The sequence below is a fragment of the Trachypithecus francoisi genome, unplaced genomic scaffold, assembly GCF_009764315.1.
Source record: "Trachypithecus francoisi isolate TF-2019V2 unplaced genomic scaffold, Tfra_2.0 Contig01461, whole genome shotgun sequence".
Lineage (NCBI taxonomy): Eukaryota > Metazoa > Chordata > Mammalia > Primates > Cercopithecidae > Trachypithecus > Trachypithecus francoisi.
The window spans coordinates 143,229-161,635 of NW_022681433.1; the positions used below are offsets into that span (position 1 = coordinate 143,229).

The window sequence follows — 18,407 nt, forward strand, 5'->3', positions numbered from 1 at the left end:
AAAAGCAGGCAAGGGAAAAGCTCATTCAAAACATGAGACACCAAGGGAGACTGCTTGTCTGAGTGGAAGGGCATTGTCCAAAGGACCTAGGAAGAACCATCATTGCCATCATTGCCAAAAAAGAAAATTACAGAGATGGTATAGATTTGATCTGTCTCCTCATCTGTACAAGTGAATAAAACACACACCTGTTACAGACTTTTTAACAGAAAGATTACAGGTGACCAGGAATCAAGGATCTTTGCTAATTTATTAAGAAGCCAAAATCAAGATTGTAAAAGGATCAGGTCACCAAGACTGCAGAGTGGTCAGGATGCTCTGTTTCTCCAGGGCTGTAGAAGAGAATTGTCAGGGGTGCGAGTGATGATCGTAAGAAAAAGCTCCTGCATACAGGCATATAGAGAAAGGGCTTTAATTTCCTTGAAGTAGTGGTTCTCAAAGGTGTGGTTCTCAGTCCAGTAGCACCAGCATCATCTAGGAACTTATTAGAAATGTAAGTTAGCGGGCCCCACCCAAGACCTACTGAATCAAAAATGTCTAGTGGCCACGGGAGTGTTGGGAAGTGAAATCCATCAATCAATCTGATTTAAGCCCTATAGGAAATTCTGATGCATGCCAAAGTTTGAGAACCACTGCCTTAGAAACTTTCCCTTTCACCCTCAAATTCCATTCATTTTAATCTTTCAGAAGCTTAACATACAAGTAGGCACCATGCCACTATTTTCTGAAGCCATATATCCCTCGTCTGAAAAAAACCCAGCACTTATGTGTCAATGACATATGTCTCCTACTAAACCCAGAGCAGATTCCTCAGGACTGCTTTACTCTCAGGTTTGTCTATTTGAGGAGACCACCTTCCTCACAGGATTTCTCTTCTACATACCTTCACGTAGCAAAACAAGAGAGCAAGGATTTGTGTGAATTTCTTAAGTTCAACAAGATCTTCAAATAAAGAAATAAATTCTTTCTATCAAAAGCACTTTTCGTCCTTTGTGAAGCTTCTGGATGAGGGGCAAGTTGACATGAAACTTGGATTCTTAATGTCCTGACAAGGTAGGTGTAGGAGAAAAGAATTGCGTCAGTCAGAAATTCTCATTTGAACCTGTGGCTTTTTTGTTTGTTTCTTTTGGTGATGTTTCTTTTCAAATAACTTGTCAATTTCCCAAGTAAGAATTGTGTATAATTTCATAGTCTACTTAGGATAGGACCAGAATAATGAACTGTATGCTCACTGAGGAGGTCTTGCAGCACATATATGCCTATAGGATCAGGGCCCGGCCTCCGCTGCAGAAGCATCAACGGAGATGTGATCCCCTGACACCTCTCTCGGTTTATTCCCCAGGCATCTGATGAGGGCGTGAAGTAGAGCCTGAACTTTTAAAAAACTTTCACCAGTCTTGTTACTTGGTCAGCAGAATTAATGAGCAAAGTGCAGGGCATGTTGTATACCAGGTTCTGAGGGAAGAGATGAAAGAACCGGAGTTCAAATGCCAGGCCCCGAGGAGTTCAAAGTCTTTTCATACTTTTCAAAATGAGATGGACCAGAGAATGTGGCATGTGGTTTCTGAAGAAAGCACAGGACTGATTAAAGGGAAAGGAAGGCAACTAACCTTTTTCATTCCATGGGGCCCTGAAGATCTGGCCCAAAGGCAGGCAGTTGTTTTGCTTTCAGCCCTGCATATTTGAGGACACAGCCTGACAGCAAGAATTCCCATCTGGTCTTTGTTCAAACCTCAGACAAATCCCTGCTAACTGTTGCTTGAAGAGGGGAGGATGGAGGCCGTTGCCCGAGGGAAACACCTTCCAGCGGTATCTTCTTAGGGGACACATCACTTGTTTTTAGGTACACATTTGCATCTGCCAGTCACCTACATAGGAGCAGCCCTCTCAAAATGTAGCACTCTAATTCACTAACAGGGGAATTGCCAATCCTGGAGTGGAAGTAAAATCCTCCATCCTTTAAGGAATCCCCTGCCTATTTCCTCTCTGCTCAAACAGTGGGTTTTTTTGCCTCAGACCTCCTGGGTAGTAGCTGACCCAGGAATTCTTGGAAATTCCAGAAGAGAATATCCTTCAGTTGTCACCTGCCTGTGCCAGGAGGAGGTGCTGAGGCTGCACCCACTGCAGGGTGCTCTGTCTCTGGTCCCCCAGGGCCAGCTTTGCTTGTCGTCCCCATACTAAGACAAAAAGTACCCTGTAATGGGTTTTATCTGGGGGAACAGGGAGGAGGTGGAAAGAATTGACTTGCTTGGTTTTTAGAAAAGTCACAATTTATTGTGGAAGGACTTATATGATACCTTGGGTTTACTTTTTAAAAAATAATCAGATTGTTTCAATGTATCTCTGCTTTTTGGTTATGAAGAATATTTCATTGTACTTTTGCTTTTTACCATATATAATAATTTGCAGTATATTTTTGGCTATAATTCTTCAGTACCTACAATAGAATTCTGGGGTGGGGTGTTCACTCTTCTTCATCAGTTGAATCTTAAAGGGGAAAAGGAGTTCACTGGAGCAAAACTAAGATGCTTTTAAAAATGAAAATGAATTTTGCTAATAAATTTTAAAATGATGACAGGTTTATTGAAGCATTCATTCAAGAAGATCGGCATCCTGCTCTGAAGCCTGTGAAGATAATTTTTGATAAAAATTCAAATTTATTGTTGTTTAGTCTGCCTTCTACTGAAATGAAGCCAGACTTTAAAATCCAAATCTGTTCTTCCTTTTTCTCTCTCTCTCTCTCTCTTCCTCCCTCCCTCTCTTTCCCTCTCTCCTTCTCCCTTACCCTTTTCCACTCCCTTCCTCCCTCTCTCCCTCCAGGTTGACTCTGTGGGGCAGGATAGTGTTCACAGGAAATAAAAAGGAGAAAGGAAAGAGGAAGGCTATCCTAGACTGTAAGGCCTCCGATAGCAAAACCCGATACATTTTAGTATTGTGAGAGTTAATGAGTCAATGCATGTAAGGTACTTCTGACTTCACTTACAGTGTTGATCATCTAGTAAGTACTCAGTAAATGTTAACTCTGCTTGTAATCTTAGTCATCCTCCAACACCTGGCACTGGGCCTTTCCCCAAGTACGTAATCAGTAAAAGTCTATGGACGTCACTTCATGTTCCCCTTCTTCTGATCTTAATATTTTTGATGCCTTTATCCCAGAAGTTGATAGGAAGATGATAACCCTGAGAATATTTGCTCTAATTAAATCGAAATGGCAAGTATTAAAGAGGCATGTTCAAACAAAATGTTCAGAACTTTATATGTACACAATTCAGTGTCACATGGCAAACAGGCTATGGCCCCGAGAGCTGTAACCTGGCATTGTTTTGACTATCTACATTTTGTATGCTCAAGATGCTGTGGACCCAGGGGACACAGAGTTAGTTAGATACAGGGTACCCTGTCCTCTAGGGTGTAAGACTCATTTATAAAAAGTGTTTTAAGTTAAAAATATTAGAGATGTCCTAAAGCCAATAAATTAAATTTATTATAAACCAAAATGAACATCACTACATAGTGTGTATACCTCACCCAATATTTGATGAGTATACTTTGAACACAAATTTTAGAAGAGTGAAACTAAAAAATCCCTTGCTCAGTAGACAATCATTATTCCTTTCCATAATACACAAACAAATGTTTTTGGATTTTAACTACATTTGATTTAAACTCTGAGCTCTTTATAGGAGCAGACACTCTTAATTATGAAGTTTTATGAGATGTCAATTTTTCATGAAAATTCACCATAACATAGGTACAAAGGAACTTTTTTTTTAATTTCACTAAGAATTCAGACAAGGACTTTCCAAATCTTTCAGCCACTAAATCAAATTAGGAACTCATAATTAGGTTCGGTTGGAACTAGCAGTATCAGCTTATCTGAATAGTTATATATGTAGCTGGAAGCTTTATGTTAAAAAAATAAGTAATAATAATAATAGGACTCTCTGACCATCCCATTGATTTCTTTGAATAGCAGGACAACCTATTTTTTCTGATTAAGTATTTTGTGTGTGATAGTGCTTCTGAAAGATCCTTAAAAATGCCCATCAGGAAGATTATAATCAGGCACAAGCTTAAGAAGAGTCTCACTGCTACCCCGTCACCAGCCACGCACAGAAGAAGGAGAGGGTTACTAAATACCAGACCAGGGTGCAGCAGCTGACTGAAGGGGCCCACTGCAAGGGGCTCCATCATTCTCACTGGTAGAAACTTCCTTTTAGGAAGCACTGAATGTAACCAAAAGTAGGCTCATCCGAGACTGGCTCAGAACTTGGCAGAAGGACCAGAGAATTCAGACACTGAAAGTGAGATGGCTCAGTCTGAGGCCACATGCCAGGATCCAAGCTCCGGGCACCTGCAGATGCCAAGGGCAGGGGTGTCTGTGCTGAGTGGAAGCATAGAAGGATAAGCTGTTTTCACATGTAATGACAGCCCAGGGCACCATCTCCTGAAAGAGAAATAGACCAGTGGGGTGTGTCCATCAGTGACCGCTGAATTAAAGACAAGCACTTTCTCTTCTGGGAACCCAAGGGGGCCAAACAAGGAGATGTGATGAATCAGAACTAATGTGGCTTAAAGAGGATAAAAGAAATCTTGCAAGGTGGGCTGAGTAGCCTGCTTTCTTCCTAAACTCTAAACAGAGTTTCATTTGCAAAGGAGCCAAGGCTTTCCTGTTTCTTTCTTTTTTTTTTTTTTTTTTTTTTTTAATCTTGCTAATCTTACCCAAGGAATTCAAATAAATGTTTATTTTGGGTGGGTTTTTAAGTTCCCTAATTTTGTGTGCAGTTACAATTCCCTTTCCATAATGGACATGCTTCTGAAAAGTGTAGTCTTTTTTTTTGTAAATTGCTTCACCTTTTAAATGCAAGAAAACAGATGCTATTTAAATTGATCCTGTCGCAGAAGATTCCATTTCAATAGAAGCACTCCTTCTGCCCAACCAGACTGTTTGTTTTGTAAATTCACACTTGGAGCCTAAACTGTCTTTAAGCTAAGCCCCTTTATAATCCTATTTTTATGTAGCACCTATCAATGCCATGATTCTTGACATCTCTCTCATATATGCACAAACTTTCCAATAATCTGGTATTTTATGTAAGATTAATCTGTGTTGCTGACATTGGTGTCCACAGGACCAAAGGCTTTCCCTAATACTCTTAACTACTCAACTGTGCCACACCTCCGTGAAACTCAGTTGAGGCCTAGCTGAAGTTCTTAAACAATCCATACCTGTTTGATCCTAGCTTAGACCTGGGTGGGGTCTCCACAAGGTTTCCTGTGTGGCAGCCCACCATGTTCCCAGCTCCTGTCGGGCCCTGGCTTCTTGCTTAGCGCCATGAGTCCCTTGAGCCTGGTGGAGGGCTTGGGCTGAAGGGCAGTTGGCAGGCAGAGGAGAAGAATGAGGACATTAGCAACCAGTCTTCAGAAAGGGAGAGCCACCGAGGTCTTGCCCTGGGAAAAGTTAAGACACATGGCCAGGGAGCGGTACAGGGTCACCGCACTGCCACCTGTGTGCAGCCCAAAGTACCCTGATGCTTACTGACTGCCAGGAACACCATTATCTAGATTTCACATTATTATGTTTTCTGGGCATTTCATTCTGGTAAGGTTTGATGCAGGATCATTACATAGGAGAGTGGATTTAATCCTGTTTCTGTAGCAGGTTTTAAGGACACTGAGGGAATATTTATGTAATAAGATGCAAAGTTGCTATGGAAAATACTATAGCAACCTAACGTCTTCCCAGAGCCAAGCAGCCACTTGTAACAGCAATCTAAATTTACATTTATTTTAGTGTCATTTTATCGACACTCTTAGTATCTCATTCTGACAGGATGTTAAAATATGTTTTCAGCTTGCATTTGAGCAAAATTAACACAGTGTTGTTGGAATTTAAGTGCGGTTTGCACAACTTCTAGAAAAAATCAGAATATTTTTTGAAGGAGTTTAGATGACAGAATCTGGGCAAGTTTGTAAGCTTTTTTTGTTGTTGTTGTTCTTTCCTAAATACAGGAGAGAATTCTTCAGTAGAATTTATTCCTGATTTTCCATTTTCATTTATAAGCAATACGCAAAATCTCTGATTATGAAAAAGGGATTATCCTTTACAACATCAATGAATGTTGTCAAATGCTCACCTGTAATTCCAGCAGATGCTTGTAGAAAACATTCAGTAGCTCACCTCATTGTGCTCTAGCAGCATGTCACATTTTAAAAAATAAAAGTTGTTTTCTGAATAAAAATAATACCTGGTCATTTTTGAAAACCTAACAACTAAGAATAATGCATAAAGAAGAAAACAAAATTCTGTTATAATATTACAGAAGAATGTTTTGGCTTCTAATTTTTTTCTTTTCACAGTTAGCTATATAAGTATTTTTCCGTGTATTTTTTTTAAAGCTCAGTAGTAAAATTCTACATGATTTTGGTTTCAGACAAGAGTCCTTGTGTAACAAGTGAGGCTTTTTTTTAAAGTTTTCTTTTTATATATTAACGAAACAGAAAATAGAGAACAAATAAATTTGTATTCTTCCTGGATCATAGGCTCTTCCCTGTGGACCTTTGAGAGTTGAAGCTAAAATCTTTGAGGTGGTCAGAGTAGATTCCTGAGGTTATTAAAAGCGTGGTAACTGGGCCAGACCTTCCAAAGGCATTTTTTAGGTCCCTTGAATGTGATTATGGCAGAGAAGCTATAGATATGTAGGCCAGTTAGTAGTGGAAAAATAGTATCTATTGATTTTCTTCTCTACCTCTCCATCTGAAATCTTAAAGTGTGACTGTAGCATTGTTAACAGTAGGACACTGGCCAAAAGAATCAATACTAGGCCATATTAAAACACACACTGTTACCAGCCTCTTAGCACAGTGATGTGCTGTTTATGAACATCATTGTCCTAATTCTCCTCTGCTTTTATACTGTTCATCAAAACACAGTAGGTACAGAAAGCTATTATAGCTTGCCTCCTAACGCTGTTGCATATAAGCTTCGTTAATCAAAGACTTGAAGATGGTAGGTATACTGCATGAACACAGAAAATGAAGACAGGATGATGTCTTGTAGAATTCTAGTTAACCATAGGTAGTTAAGAGCCACATAACTAATTTAAAAAGTAAGTACTTCCTTCCCTTTCTTGGAAATTCCACTTGCCATTATATGATACTTAGAAGTCCTGGAAATTGAAGTTTGAAGGAAATTATTATTGTACTAAGCTCTCCCACATCTAAATGGCTTAGAGTACCCTTCTCTTTCACTTGACTGAATGCTCTTGATATCAAAGAGGGAGCAAGAGCTCAGCAGCTCTTCTCCCCAGTTCCAGGACACAATGTGTGAAGCCTTCTAGGAAGTGGCTAGAGAAAGAAAATTTTATTTTAGACTCCTGTCACTAGCAGAGAAGTAGGAAGAAACATTTCTGGAGTGAAAGTTGCAAGACAGAGTCTATTAATTGTAGCATTTCTGGCAGGGCGTTGCAGCATCTTTAATGAGCCCCCTTTAAGTTCTAGAGCTGCTGTGTCCCAAAGGCCCTTACTTTCTATTTGGGGCATGCTGGTCATTGCAGCTCGAAGAAGTTACCTAAATTTTCAGTTCTCAGAATTAGTTTAGAAACATCTAAACATTGAACACTAGAGTATTTATTGGTTAATTAATGGTATATCCATGAGCAGTCTTGAAAGAAACCATGGTTTAGACTATATAATAGAATGAGAGAAGGTTCTTAATATATTGTGAAGTGATAAAAGAAGTTACAAACCAGCATGGATAATTCCATTTGTGTGTGTATGTGTTATATTCACAGTTTATGTTGGGGAAAATATGTGAGGATATAGGTCAAAATATTCAGACTGATTATCACCAAATGGTATAATTACAGGTGACTTTTGGTTTTTTTTCTGTGCATTTCAAAAATGTCCTCAATAGATGCACATATTATTTAAATAATTAAAACTACAATAAATGCTAATTTATAAATTACCTAGGAGAATCTATGAAAAAATCCATGTTTGTTGAGGAATACTACCTAGACACTTCCAGTCATTCTGGAAAGTCAAGAATAGTAAGGAATAGTAACTAGTATCAGATAATGATAGTTTATTGAATTGCCTTCTTTTGCTTTAAATTAGGGAATTTCCACATTTAACTCACCATAGTATGTTTACCTTATCAGACCACATAATCTTACAATTTCCTATTCTAAGAGCTAGTCATATTGGTATAAATATTAAATAATGGATCCAAGAAATAATTCAAGTTCTAAACCAGGCAGAAATGTTGAGTTCTTACCCACAGAGAGATTAGCAATGACGAGAAGTTATGTTATTTATCCAAGATTGTAAGTGGAAAGTCTAGAGCTCAACACTAGCTTTCTGCTTTAGAGGTTAATGATCCTTTTATGGCACTACTGAATTTTATGGGAAAAGGACTCCAGAATCTCTTTCAAATGCCTTCAGTGACATCATACGAGTCAGTAACCAAATAAAATCAACCAAGGATTTTGAGTGCCTGCAGGGTACGTGGTGCCATAATGCCTTCTGGAGGCAAAGGTAGCCTGGAGATGCTTATTACCTTAAAATATTCATCCACACAAAGCCAACTGGGGCTTCTGCTTGGTCTTCCCAACTGGTTTTTGTTTGTTTTTGTTTTTTTTCCCCACTAACTAGAAAGAGATTTGCTTCAACATAGGCAACATACCCAGCAAACTCTTTATAAGCCCAACAGAAATGCTGCCCTTAAAAACTATTCAGGAAACTGGTACCACCCGTTTCCTAATTGAGTGACATTTGTTTCCTGAAAGCAGAGTCCGCTGTATGGCTTTAGACAAGAAAAAGAAGAAAAGGAAATGCCTTGAAGAGGTGAAGTGCATAGGGAATGTTCATTGCCGTGTTATCTGTTTCCTTTGGTAACCATACACACTGTCACAACCCATGTCTTCCATTTAGCAAGTCCCCAAAAAGATAAAGAGAAAAATGAAGACATTTCTCAAACCTGAGGCACATGCTTGATGGTTGATCTGAAATGATCTGAGCTACAATATCAGCCCTTTGATTTCCCATCTCATCCCATGTTTTCTTTGCACCCTCAGGGTGTAGGAGAGCCTACCTGAGGATCACCAGTTTATTGACTCACCATCTAATTTCAAGACTTATTGAAGTGCCTCTCCCTATTTCTCTGCTCCCGAGGCTTTTCTTTATGAGATGTACTTCTCAATATAACTTAAAAATAAGAGTCTGAGGGACAGCATCTACAGTAATATCAATCTTCTTGAGATTCACAGACTCAGGGAAATTCTGATTTGGAAGAGATTTTTGGAAGTAATATGTCTTCTCCCTTCCCCCAATGTCCTAAATTAATGAGAAAAATGAATTTTGGTACCTCCAAATAATGATCAGTTGAGCTGCTGAATAAATACCACAAGTTTATATTGGATACTTGTGATTTTTTTTGTAATTACAAGTTTTCAGGCACAACTTTATCTACAACATGTATTTGGCAAATCTTTTGGATGCAGGATGAGAGATTTTATTTTTCTTATAGTGATTTACCAGTCAGTTGTTTATGAAATGTCTGCATCTGCAAAACTAGACTTTTCTAGTGCAGTTTTTCTACTGAGCATCCTAAAGCCATCCATTTCTCTACCCTCAGTTCTTTGCCTCCACAAATTGTCTTAAACAATGTCATAATACAAAGCAGTGATAAAATTAAAACAACAAATATTCAGTAAATTCTCACAATGTGTGTGGGAGCATATCCTTTGTCTTCTTTTTTTTTTAATACTTTAAGTTCTAGGGTACATGTGCACAACATGCAGGTTTGTTACATACGTATACATGTGCCATGTTGGTGTGCTGCGCCCATTAACTCGTCATTTACATTAGGTATATTGCCTAATGCTATCCCTCCCCGCTCCCCCCACCCCACGACAGGCCCCAGTGTGTGATGTTCCCCTTCCTGTGTCCAAGTGTTCTCATTGTTCAATTCTCACCTATGAGTGAGAACATGCAGTGTTTGGTTTTCTGTCCTTGTGATAGTTTGCTGAGAATGATGGTTTCCAGCTTCATCCATGTCCCTACAAAGGACATGAACTCATCCTTTTTAATGGCTGCATAGTATTCCATGATGTATATGTGCCACATTTTCTTAATCCAGTCTATCATTGATGGACATTTGGGTCGGTTCCAAGTCTTTGCTATTGTGAACAGTGCCGCCATAAACATACATGTGCGTGTGTCTTTATGCAGCGTGATTTATAATCCTTCGGGTATATCCCCAGTAATGGGATGGCTGGGTCAAATGGTATTTCTAGTTCTAGATCCTTGAGAAATCGCCACACTGTCTTCCACAATGGTTGAACTAGTTTACAGTCCTTTATTACAGTCCTTTGTCTTCTTTACAGTGCCAGATTAAGGGGAAAGAATAGCTAACAAAGCCTTAAAAGACTGAGAATCAGACTTGGATGTGAGAGGGTTACTTATCTCCTCTGAAAAATCCTCATAGCATAACATCAGTTCTGCTTTTCCTGGAATAGTGTCAGATCATGGGTCCTCACAGTCTCTGCCCACTGTGCCCTCCGAAGTCATAGCCAAAACTAGTAGATAAACTCTAACATAAAGAAGTGTGAGAGCATAAACTTTAACATAAAGAATGCCCAGCCCACGACATTGTACATGGTAGGGGGGCAAGATTTTGTTAAATGAATGGATAGGAAATTAAAACTAGGAAGAACTAATTTTTAATCTGTTGGGGGATATTTTTTTCATTTTAAAGAAAAAAAAAACCTATCACCTATTTAATCCTCAGAGTACTGACTACTTTTTTTGGATGAGGACCCTGAGGTCTCTTGGAGGTTTAGTTTCTTGCCCCAAGCCTCATAGCTGGTATCTGGCTTCAGAGCACCTTGTCTTTCTCTAGCACACTTATACCTCTCTTCTCTATTTAATCCATGTCCCCTCAACTCTCTGAGGTTGGCAGGGGTAGATAAGTGGGATGCAGAGGACTATGTTATGTCATGTGTGTCTCTCAGGGTGACTGTGCCTCAGACACACCCAGTAGTCCCCAAAGTATCATCTGTGTGTGGTGCCCCTTCCCCTCTGTGGAATTCTGCTTCCATCATTATATATCAGACACTCTGTATGTTACTCTTTTTTGGCAGGAAGAATGTGATGTTGTTTCAGGTCATTAAAACATGGGGGACTACGGCAAGGAGAAGGATGGGGCTAAGAGGAAGATGTGTAAAGAAATAGGTAACAGTTGAAGCTTTTTTCTGTAGAACTAGGTTGCAATTTTTGCAAATGATAAACTATATCTTGATTTAATTTTCTCTTTCTTCCTTTCTTTCTTAGTAATTGAAAGTCATTGGGTTCTTGAACTTTGAAATAGGAAATAAAATTTACAATGGACTTTTTGACCCTTCTAAGTAACACTTAGGCTCCTAAGGAATATTGTAAGTGATGCTCGATCATCAGTGTCATGTTAACAAAGCACTTTCTATGAAATGATCCATAGTCCCTTCCCTCTCATGTTCAATAAAAAGCTAGTAACAAGAGAGCTGCCTTCTCAGAGGAATTCTTTTAACCTTTCAGAAACAAAATATTTTATGCTAATTTCTGCTTAATTGGAAGGAAGTCATTTTTTAAAAAATCATTGAATATGGGTTTGAGGTCTGTTCCATCGCTGACCTCTTTAATTCAATCAAGGTCACCTCGTAAACTTGCCCAAACAGCTCTGTTTCTCAATTAGAAAAAAAGGTAGAGCTGTTTAAAAAGCATTTAGTGTTTGATTAATAGTGCTTAACTGGAGCCTCAGCACTTGCAGAGTCTTTTTAAGGAGACTCCGGTAAGAATAAAACATGGCTACCTGAAAAATTATACTCATTAGAAATGCAAAACAGGCCAGGCGCGGTGGCTCAAGCCTGTAATCCCAGCACTTTGGGAGGCCGAGACGGGGGATCACGAGGTCAGGAGATCGAGACCATCCTGGCTAATACGGTGAAACCCCGTCTCTACTAAAAAATACAAAAATCTAGCCGGGCGAGGTGGCGGGCGCCTGTAGTCCCAGCTACTCGGGAGGCTGAGGCAGGAGAATGGCGGGAACCCGGGAGGCGGAGCTTGCAGTGAGCTGAGATCCGGCCACTGCACTCCAGCCTGGGCAACAGAGCGAGACTCCGCCTCAAAAAAAAAAAAAAAGAAATGCAAAACAAATCATTTTAATGAACAAAGCAAAAACTGGTTTTTTGTGGGGATGTGAGAAAGGTTATCATGCTCAATATATAGAGGGTTTAAATGTCTAAACAACTCTCTCCCAGGGAAAAATTGCTGTAATTTATCCATCCAGACACTTTATAAAATACATGCATTTCCCCTGCCCAAGGACTCCAAGAAGACTAATGCTGAGTTTGTCGAAGCAAGATTTTGTAGCACTCAGACTCTGGGGATAAAAAGAAGTGATGATGTGTCCAGTTGAAGAATGTGAACTGAAGCCATCTGAATCACTGAAATATTGAGAATTCCGAAAATAAGTTCTTGGCTTTCTTCTGCATTTCCTCCCCACTATCGGGCCTGACTGAGCACTGCCAAGCTCACTATGATACTCTCTTTGGAAGAGAGGCTCATCTGGGTGGTCAAGCGTTAGAATGGCTCTGAGAAAGGGACCTCTATGAGTGAGAACCAGTGTTGTTGGCAGGGGGAGTTTAGAGTCACTGATACAGTAAACAAGTAACTTTGAGGCTGGGTGCAGTGACTCACACCTGTAATCCCAGCACTTTGGGAGACTGAGGTGGGCGGATCACTTGAGGTCGAGAGTTCCAGACCAGCCTGGCCAACATGGTGAAACCCCGTCTCTACTAAAAATACAAAAATCAGCGAGGTGTGGTGGCACACACCTGTAATCCCAGCTACACGAGAGGCTGAGGCAGGAGAATCGTGTAAGCCTGGGAGGCAGAGGTTGCAGTGAGCCAAGGTCACACCACTGCACTTCAGCCTAGGTGACAGCGAGACTCTGTCTAAAAAATAAAAATTTTAAAAATAAAAAATAACTTTGAGCAGATGAGGTCAGAGGGCCCTCGAGGTACCTTGGTTCTATTTCTGGCATAGCTTGGCAAATAATGTCCCTTCTCTAAGCCTTAGCTTTCTCAGCAATGACATGAGGCTCATCCTGGGAGTTCCGCAATAAGGCTGTGAGAAATAAACAATTAAGGGATTCTGTGGTATCTTGCAAATACCAGGCACTGTGGCAATGTGGAGCGTTGATACTGGTGTAGAGCAGAAGGTGTGGATGTGTGGTTCACGGCCCCGTCTGCACATGAGAATCAGCTGGGCAACTTTATACACATACCAACGGCCGAGGGTTAATACCCAGGCATCTGTGTTATTAAAACAGTCCCCAGGTGACTCTACTGCACAAAGGATTGAAAACCACTGGCCTGTAATGTGAGGATGATGGCTGTCAGATAGTGCTTAACTGGCACCTCAGCACTTGCAGAGGCTTTTTAAGGAGGCACTGGTAAGAATAAAGCATTGCTACCTGGAAAATCATACTCACCAGAAATGCAAAACAAATCATTTTAATGGACAAAGCAAAAACTGTTTTTTTGTGGGGATGTGAGAAAGGTTACCTCTTTCCCCACCTATTAGGTGGGAAAGAAGGACAAGACGGGTTGAGGTAAGGTAATGTGGGAATGAGAAGAAAACAAAAATGGAGTAAAGGATAAAAATCTGTAGTGGACAGGAAGTGACTGACATAGGCAATGATAAAGGAGCAAAGAAAGGAGAAGTGAGAGGGAGGTAGTTTAAGCGGAGCAGGCAAGACCCAGGTGGAGAAGTCCCCTCACAGGTCTGTGTCGGGCGCATTTGGAGTATCCTCTGGCTCACTGGAACAAAGGGCGGCTTGAAAAGGGAGGGCTGGGGAGGAGGGCAGCCTGATGTGAGTGGTGATGCAAGCCAAGGACAGAGGCCCTGCCTTTCTCTACCTCTAGGAGAATAGACAGGAACTGTTTGCTCATCCATCAGCAGTGAGAGAGGGAAGCAGGCATGCCTGGCCCCTTGCCAAGGAGAAAAGCCTCTGCGAAGCTAGAGACTGGTGTGGTAAGCACGTGTACGGAGGAGCAGCCTCATATCCCACAGTGAAAAGGCTGATCCCGGGGCCCGGTCAAGGGCAATTAGTTCCAGAGGCTCAGCCCGGCCTCTCCTGGGTGCAAGCCACAAACATGCCATAGCAGAAACTTTCTCCAGACGTATGGCTGCAAAGAAAAGTAATGCACAACAACATCGAGCGGATGAGAACAATGTGTTTTGGAGACACTGCCTGTAGGATTTATGAAAGCATTCAGTCACAGACAGTGTCATTCCAGGAGAGTCAGGCGGAAGCATTCAGCAAGGAGCAGGCTGATAAGTTAATGGAATGTGAGAAGACATGGCAGAGGCAGAGAAGCCCAGAGGGCTATGCTGGTTGTAAAAGCAGGAGAGAAGGTCCTTTCAGCTATTGGAAAAGGCTGAAAGAAAGCAAGTATGAAAACTAATGAAAGAAATCTAAGACTAGAAGAAAGTCATGAAGAAAGCATTAGAAAGTGGGGAGCTGGTCCCTAAAGGCCAGGGAAGTGGATCTAAAATGTTGGCATGCATCAGAATCACCCTAGAAACTTGCTGAAAGGCACATCCCTGGCCTCATTCCAGAATCTCAGATTCATAACATCTGGGATGAGTCCATGGTTTCTCATTTAAGAGATACCAAAGTGGTACAGATACCTCAAGATGCCAGCTAGCTGTTCACACTGGGTCCTCCTACCTTGGTTATACATTTAGAGAGGATGCAGATACTTTTTGTCCTATTGCCAGACGCAAGTAAGTATTCCTAAGTCAGTGTCAATGTTGGTAATGAGAACCGTGGGGGGGAGGAGGCTCAGAGACAGCCGAAGCACAGTCATTGCCCAAGCATAAAAGTGAAGTCTTGGTGCCCAGTTAGTAGTCTGGATAGTTAGGGTTTACCTAAGGCGGAAGTAACTTTCGAAAAAAGTGTTCTGTTCAACTCGTTATCACAAGTATTTGGCGTTATAAAATAAAAGCCTTACAAAAAAAGATGCTACTCCTTGCAAAGAGCAATGCATAGAACTAAGAAGACACCTTAGGTTTGGGCTGGCCGTCATTTCACATTTCGTAGCGTGGATGTGTTTTACATGGTAGGAGCACCAGTTCAAATATTAATATAACTCTGTGTGTGCGCGTGCGTGCGTTTCTGTGTAGGGGGTAGAGCAGGAGAAGGGAAATATCACTTCTTAAGGGGAAAGTTTCTTGATGAAAATTAGAAGTGACCACTTGTTAAAAGGAAGGACATTTCTAAGATGGGAGGAAAAAGAGGTCACTGCTTTTATACTGCAGACTGGTGAGAAAATCAGAGGAGTTGTTTTGGAGGGAAGGATTGCTGTTTAAAGTTTCTCTCTTTGGACAAGACCAACTACTAGTTAGGATGAAGTCATACAGGGCTGAGCCCATGGTGGAGTACTACACCCAAGGGAGGTGCACTGTCTGCAGGGGAGGGGCTACAATTCCTGAAGGCCAGTGTCATTTTATGATCTAGCTTGGCTTAGCTAAGTCTGACTTTCCTTAAAAAGAATCTTTAAAACCTTTAGAGGATTTTTTAAAAATGGCCCTATAATCTTGGAAATCAAAATAGAGACTGAAAGTGACAAAGAAAACTAAAATCTAATTAAAAGAAAAGGAAGAGTGGGGGAAAATGCCCCCTCCTGAGATGCTCCTGCCTGGCCTTGGGGCTCAGTAGGAAGCAGCCTGCTCTCCTCTCCTCCATAGCCGTGGCACCTCCTCCTGGAGATCGCTGAATCTTTTGGTAAAGTGGTGTCCACTGTGCAGCAGTCCCACTCTGCTTCCCTTCAGCTTTTCAATGTGTGAGCTCAACCGCTGCCTTCCAGAAAGAGCCTCCTCCGGCTCTTAAGTTCCAGCCAGAAGTCTTCTCTCCCTCATTTGACTCCCACTACACAGTGTGAGGATGGCCTCTCCTGGAGCCCTTCTAACCGGCTTCTACCGGGTTCCATATCTGTGGCTCTCCCTGCGGCTGGGCTGGGAGCTGCTGAGGCCAGGCTGGGCAGGGGCTCAGAGCCTTGCTTCCCCACCCTGTCCCTGGCTTGGCCTAGAGTAGGGGGCTCAGCTCATGCTTACAGCATTCACTTCTGATGTGTTTCCCGGAGGTCTCTAAAGGCATCCTCACCTGACAGAGCATCCTTCAACAGCGTTTTAAATGACAGACTTATCCTACTTTTGCAAGAAGTGAACATGTCTCTTTCCTTTGCTTATTTTCCTCTGAGGAAAATGGGGATGGTTTTGGATGGATCAGAGGATAATAATGTAAATGGAAAAGTGATAAGGCATGATGTGAATTCTCCATAGTGGCAGTAGCCCAGCAGCAACTCCTAGTTTTGCTGCTGGTGCAGACTACTTCCTCAGGAAGAGTTCTAGGGAGGAAGGAGCAGAGAATTTTTTTTCCTGAGCCACCTGCTGCCCGTTGTGCCTCCAGACTCACATTTAAGCCATCATAATAACAGGATCTAGCTTACCTGTATTCTCCAAATTATCCTTACTCCACTGGCCTCACACAAAGATGAAAATAGACACTGCATTGTGCTTCTGTTTAGCTTTCCCTAATAATAGCTAATATGCAGAGTCGAATACACACTGCACATATGAAATGTTATGTCAATGCTAAGTTGTAATAATAATAATCCTGCAAAAATGTAGCAGAAGAAATTTCCGTGAGCAATTTGAGGAAGACTACTGTTTCAGTGGTGACTCAGGTATTATTGAAAAGCAGATCAGTTGTACTTTCTTGGTACCATAAGAGGCTCTCTAGCAGGAGACTGGCTGTTGGCAGATGTCATCCCAGGATACTTTCCAGCTCTGTGCCTGGCCACTGGGAGGCACTGATGGCAACAGCAGCCATCGAGAATGAGGCCATCAACAATGAGGGACCCCAAGCCTCTATTGGTCTTCTGAGCATAGTACTGGTCCTTGTCTTTGGCCTTAATTAGCCCAAGCAAAGTAGACTCAGGGGACAGAGTTCATGGGAGGTTAACACAACAGGAGAGGAGTTTCTGTCACCTTTATTCTAACTGAAGGCACAGACACTTTAAAAATCAAACATAGGTAAGTTTAGATGGATGGGGTGAATAGTCTCAAACTGGATCTTTGGAATCCTGAGATCAGCATGGGTCTGTGGACAAAACTCTCTCAATAAAGCATTATTTGGAACTCAGGCTCTTGAGCTCTGGGATTAGTGGGTATCACTGTGGCCGTTTGAGAGAAGAGAGACACAGGGAAGAAAGTAGGATCCCTAAGTGGTTCGAGCCAGGCCTCAAGTTTTCCTGAAGGGTGCGTTTAACTTCTCCATAAATCATCCCCAAGTTTGTCCTGCAGAAAATACATGCATGTTTATTTTAAAACAGGATCATCCTCTCTGCTTTTGTAGCAGAGTCTCTCTCTTCAGCAGAACACTCCCAAGATAGAGCCAGAAATTCAATGTTTTACTTCTGTTAGGAGCAAACTAGCCACTACAGTAGGGTCCCTGGTTCACTCCTTTCTCTGGGATGGGCAGCACTTATGTGGAGCTGAGCTACCATGGTGGCAATACATCGAGGAATACAGTTCTAGAGCCACACTTTGTACCTCCAACCAGCCACCTCTGTCTCCCAGAAACTCATTTCCATCATCTGGAAAATAGAAATAATAATCATATTGACTGTATCGTGTTTTCATGAGGGTGAAAGAATACTGTGTAAATAATATGCTTACCACAGTGCCTGGCACATAAAAATCCATTAGCTGTCACTACCACTATTGCTATTCCCATTACTGCTACTATTCTTTGAGGAAAACAGAATAGTGACTGTACCTTTTGCCTAAATCTTCCATAGAAGATAGCCAGGGCACGGGGCAAGCTGAGCTCATGGGACTTGGGCACAGGGATGCAACAGGGCTGCCTTCCCAGGTGCAGAACATGGAGCTGGGGCTCATACAAAAGAAGATCTAGGAATAAAACCAGAATGACAAGCCAAGCATGTGGTTCTTTCAGAAGCATTTCTCCAAACAAGCCAACCACAGCCCCAGCTTAGGAATCGGGATAGAACGAGGAGCAGTCTGAGCAGTGGCTCTCAGAGTGTGGCCTCTGCACCAGCAGCATCAGCAGCACCTGGGGACTTGGAAGAATGCTAACTCTTGGGCTTCCTCCCAGACAAACTGAACTGGAAACTCTGAGGGTAGGGCCCAGAAATGTGTGTTTTAATATGCCCGTCAGGAGCCTGTAATGCATACCAATGTTTGGAGAACACTGGGCTAGAGTAACATCAGCTGCTAGATAAAGAAGTCCCGAATTTTCAGTGGCCTAACCAAAAAAAAAAAAAAGTGTTACTTTTTCG

General features: G+C 41.6%; 1 protein-coding gene and 1 long non-coding RNA gene across 3 annotated transcripts in view; one reads left to right on the forward strand and one right to left on the reverse strand.

Moving 5' to 3' along the window:
- Positions 1 to 18,407, forward strand: part of ENOX1 (ecto-NOX disulfide-thiol exchanger 1) — a 257,797-nt gene that overhangs the window by 137,782 nt on the left and 101,608 nt on the right. The gene's annotated exons all lie outside the window — the stretch shown is intronic.
- Positions 1 to 18,407, reverse strand: part of LOC117096613 — a 179,400-nt gene that overhangs the window by 23,411 nt on the left and 137,582 nt on the right. The gene's annotated exons all lie outside the window — the stretch shown is intronic.